This window comes from Miscanthus floridulus, chromosome 9 (genome assembly GCF_019320115.1).
Source record: "Miscanthus floridulus cultivar M001 chromosome 9, ASM1932011v1, whole genome shotgun sequence".
Lineage (NCBI taxonomy): Eukaryota > Viridiplantae > Streptophyta > Magnoliopsida > Poales > Poaceae > Miscanthus > Miscanthus floridulus.
Window position 1 is genome coordinate 85047775 of NC_089588.1, and position 5191 is coordinate 85052965.

Sequence of the window (5191 nt, forward strand, 5' to 3'; positions counted from 1 at the left end):
GCTCTCGGCGAAGTGGGCCGTTTTGCCGAGAGCCGCGCTCGGCAAAAAATGCCCGTCGGCAAAACGGTCCTTTGCCGTAGGCCGCGCTCTCGGCAAAATAAGGCTCTCGGCAAAACATTGCTGCGGGCCCATAGCCGTAACCTGGCCTGACGGCGTCACCGCTTTGCCGAGAGCCGCTCCGTTACTACTCTCGGCAAACCTCTTTGCCGAGAGCTGCTCTCGGCAAAAATTTGCCTGAGAGCCCCTCCCAGGCTCTCGGCAAATGTGGTTTCTATATTTCATGTGTATGTGTTTCTCTTCTCCTAACTCTCTCCAATTAAATAATTTTTTCTTTCATATGCTCCAAACTTTTTTCTCTACAGACATACTACAGGTTGTACTCAATATTAAAATTTTGTGTATTTTTGTAATTATTTGCTATATATAATTAATTAATTGCATTTCTATGAGTTTTTTTAATCGATTAAAATTTGAACAGCGATTGATTTAAACACGGGAAAAAATTAAGTAGAAAATGATATTCATGCTATTTATGCATTATTGAGGGCAAATAACATCTTGTTGACATTTTTTCACCTTTTATTTTACGAATCGAAGACCACGAACATATGTCGCCCAACGATTTAAAAATTCTTAAAAAAGGAAACGAAGTCAGAAAATTGTGATATTTGCAATGAAGTCATGGTATCACACTTGGAGGCTGTGGTAAAAAATTGAAAATGTTTCGCACAAGTGGTTGCGTATGATTCTTATAATCCGAGACATCTCCGAATAAGTTTCATAAAGTTGAGAAGGAGTCATTAGGATTTTCAAACAATATCACGGTCGAATTAGTTTTGGAGTTCCAAACTTTTTGTATAGCCATTAGAGAGCATAAGTTGTAACACGGCAAAAATTCGTATTTTTCCGGAGCCGTTTGTTGTTTATTAATTTTTTTTGGATTTGATTTGCCGAGAGCTTCAGGGGATTGCTCTCGGCAAAGACTCTTTGCCGAGAGCAACTAGTCCCGCTCTCGGCGCAGATTTCTTTTTTTTTACCTGGCCTGGATCAATTTTTTGCCGAGAGCTGGCTCTCGGCGAAGAGGTTTGCTGAGAGCTACTCTCGGCAAATAATAATTTTTATTTTTTTATATTTTTTTGTGCAGTTAGCTAGTTAAAAAATTCGAACCGAAATTGAAAAAAAATAACTTTACCGAGAGCCGGATCTGGGGGCTCTCGGCAAAGGGGGGAGGTTTGCCGAGAGCCTCCTAGATCTGGCTCTCGGCAAAGTGGCTTCACCACTTAAACGTTTCGGCGCAGCCCCGCAAGCCGCGTGAACCGTTTCGGCCGCAGCCCCGCCGCCGCCGCAGCCCGCCACGCCCAGCCGCGCGCGCTGCCGCCGCCGCTCCGCCCAAGCCAGCCCGCCCCATCCTGCTCCGTGCCTCCGTCACGCCAGGAGTCAAGGTCGCCGCCGCCGCCGCCGCACGCCAGGCGCTCGCGTCTTCATCGTACCCTTCGTCAGGTCTTCGTCGGCCACCCAACAGGTATGCCCACCCCTTTCTCTTCCCTTTATGCTTTGTGAATTTGTATTCGGATCGAATCTAATTTCATTTCAGCATGCGGTTCTGCATCCATTGATCTGCTTTGATTTGAATGTCATATGCTATGTATATAAAATGCAATTAAATTTAAATAACTATCATTATTATTAGAGGTAACTGTGAGGGTAAGATCTTTTGCTGCATGTCGTTTGCTTGACAGTAATGTAGTGTGGTTTTAAGCTCAGACATTTTGTTTATCTCAGATGTTTAAACTCAGATGACAGTTTCTCATATGTTTAAGCTCAGGCGAGAGTTACTAGTAGTTTCTTTTTCTTCCGTACTGATGATTCTTGGCTGCTATGGGCTGGTGATTGATATGGAATGATGAAACAGCTACTGAGCTGGCACCTGTGATGAAACATCTAAAGAATTTAATTAAAACTTCTTCCTCGTGCACAGTTGCAATGTATCATGTAGTAGTACTTTGTTTTCTTGTCAAATAAACTAAGTTATCTCCGTGAGCAAAAAGAGGCTAACTGGATTATAATGTTAAAAATAGAAATATCCGAATTTGTATTTCTTAAAAGGAGAATTCCTGCATTTACTAAATTACTGTGCATCCTAAATCCATTTGTCACATTGTTTGCTATAGACAAGCAAAGTGTCTGAAAATTATTTGCTGGTTGAAATGATGAGAAGGCAAAATAGGATTAACAGGGAATGTATTGCTTGTGAATTCAAACATGTACTGTTCCACAAGAAGCGAACTTGATTGAAATGATGCACAAACATATTTTCCAATTCTCTTTGTGCCACCAGATATGGCAGTGGAAATTGTGTAAGCTTTCTGGTCGAAGTCATACAATTTTCTAAGCTTGATAGTGTTTCTGAATGCTGAGAACGAAAGCGTGGCGGAGCGGGTTATGTGCGAGTTTTGGGTAAGTCTTCCTCCCACTACTTTGCTCAATACATTGCATTCGCTAGAGTTTCTTGAACCAGTGTATTGATACATCTTTTCTATATGCAGGACTTCTTCAAATGCGCCGAGGGCTACGAGGCGAGGGCGGCCAAGGCATTGGCCAAATCTTTAAGAGGTCGCATCTCAGACATGCATTACGAGGCGCGGCTCCAGGCCATCATCGATTACTGTGCCATCTACGAGCTTCAGAAGGTAAAGAAAGAAGATGCAAGATTAATGCATCTGACCAAAGAGCAGTACCTGAAGGTAAATATACAACATCAATATTGATTTCTTCTGAGATTGGGTAGGCTTGAATTGTTCTTATATCTGTCAATGTATTTGATGTCGTACAGGTGCCTCCTGGCTGGTGCGCTAATAAAACGCGGGCCTGGCAGATGATGGTCGACAGGTGGGTGAGTGGCAATTGGGCGGATAACCACACCGTCCTCCGGGAACGACGTTTGCTGATGCCAGGTGTATCACACCACCAGGGCAACCTTAACATCCACGAATTCGGGGCTAGATGGGTACGTGACTTGGTGTAGCTTCATTTATTCTTTCAAACGTTTATTCCTGCATGATTTATAATCGTCTTGTTGTTTTTCTCGCAGTCGGCTGCACATCAAAACCAGCCATGCGGAGAGCTCAAGTCATGGGTTCTGGCCCACAAGGGCAAGGCGACAGACAACATCAACTGGAACCCGGACGACCCAGCCGAGTCGTTCACCAATGAGAGCATCCCCGAGCGCATCAGTCAGTACACCGAGGCGGCAAGGGGAGTCCATGGGGCAGACTGGGATCCGCACACCGCGGACATTGACGGCGACATCGTCATGAGGGTGGGAGGAGGCAAGAAGCATGGGCGGTACCTCATCGACAACAGCACGCTCGACCTGCACACCACTCCCACTCTCTCACAGGTCCGGACAAGCAGCACGAGCGGTAGCGTGCCCATACGCCCAAGGCAGGACACTTCGACGCATCGTGTGGCAGCACTACAGGTTATTTCTGTTTTATTCGTCGATCATTGGTTTTACATTCCTCGAAATTGCTTGTAACAATGCGGTGAAAAATTATAGGCCCAGGTGCATGCGCTCGAGGAGCATAAGGCTAGGGTGGAGGAAGAGCGACAGAGGGAGCGGGAGGCCGAGCGACAGAGGTGGGAGGCCGAGCGGGCGAGGTTTGACGCCTTGGCTCAGTACGTGGCAAGTCTTGGCGTCACGATGGGTCGTCCAGCGCCACTAGAGCTGTTCGCTCCTCCACCGCCTTACCCATACCCACCTTACTCATACGTGAGTTCAACTTCTCTAACAAAAGCTCTTTACTGTGCATGTCGGCCATTGTGCCGTTGATATGTGATGGGAGGCCTTTGTGCCGTTGATATATATGTGTGCCGGCCATCATGTCGTTGATATGTGGTGGGCGGCCATCGTGCCGTTGGTTTTCTTGCAGGTTTTGGAAACCCCACCGTACAGGGGAGGTGCTGCCGAAATTTTAATGTGTCTAGGCTTAGATTATAATTTTATACCTAGTTCTGCAAATTTTGACTTATCTACGTTTATATTACAATTGCATGCCTTAGTATTACTATAATTACTAATTTTTCTTCTCCTTTGTGCAGAATCAATCGGCGGGTTCGAATGATGTGCCTGAGCAGCCGCCGTCGGGAGGGTCGTGGCACCAACCGTATCCACAACTTCCGCCGCATCAGCAGTCGTTGGGAGGGTCAGGGTACCAGCCGTATCCACACCTTCCGCCACAGCAGCGGCCGTCGTCGGGAGGGTGGGAGCCTTGGGGGTGAGCCTGTTGTTCTTCATCATGTATTAGCACTTTGTGACATGAACTTGTGTGAGATGAACATAGCACTTTGAGATGGTCATGTGTTGTTGGATTTGAGATGTTTAGATGGATTATAATGTGAGACATGTGATGTGGATGACATATTTGTGATATATGTGATGTGGATGATGTGTTATATTTGTGATATATGTGATGTGGATGACATATTTGTGATATATGTGATGTGGATGATGTGTTATATTTGTGAAATATGTGTTGTTGAAGCTGGAAATATAAACAAAAATTAAAAAAATGCTCTGTGGACTCTTTGCCGAGAGCCTAGCTCTCGGCAAAGAAGCCTCTCTGCCGAGAGCCTGGCTCTCGGCAAATATGCCTCTTTGCCGAGAGCCTGGTGGTCGGCTCTCGGCAAACCTTTTTTTTTTAAAAACCACCTCGGCCGCAGATCTTTTTTTTAACAATTCTTTGCCGACGGTCGCTCTCGGCAAAGACGCTGTCACACCGTTAGCGGTTGGTAGGTCGTTACTGGGGCGCGCCAGTTTGCCGAGAGCTATAGTTTACCGAGAGCCTTGACATTACTCTCGGTAAATATTTTGCCGAGAGGTGCTCTCGGCAAAGAATACTTTACCGGTAGATGTTTTGCCGACGGCTCTTTGCCGAGAGCTGCTCTCGGTAAATAGTTTGCCGAGCGTCAACTCGTCTGGGAGTCCGGTAGTGACAAGGACGACTGACTATTGGATGCTAACCCGATTTACTAATGCTAACACTTAATTTTTGTCTTTCGAGTTGTTGTTTTGTGTTCACCATGGCAGGTACCGTAAAGAAGTTCATGAAGCACATCCAGTTCTCGTCAATGTCATCATCCGACAGGATTCGCCACAATAGCCAAACTGGAAGTTTCGCGGCCATGTCCG

At 46.0% G+C, this 5191-nt stretch overlaps 1 long non-coding RNA gene across 1 annotated transcript; it reads left to right on the top strand.

Annotated features, from left to right (window-relative positions):
- Nucleotides 1-3375: 3375 nt before the first annotated feature.
- On the top strand, nucleotides 3376-4186 carry LOC136483238 (uncharacterized). The gene is made up of 3 exons (XR_010765370.1): nucleotides 3376-3481; nucleotides 3560-3772; nucleotides 4102-4186. It is a non-coding gene; the product is annotated as an uncharacterized lncRNA (long non-coding RNA).
- The last annotated feature ends 1005 nt before the right edge of the window (nucleotides 4187-5191 follow it).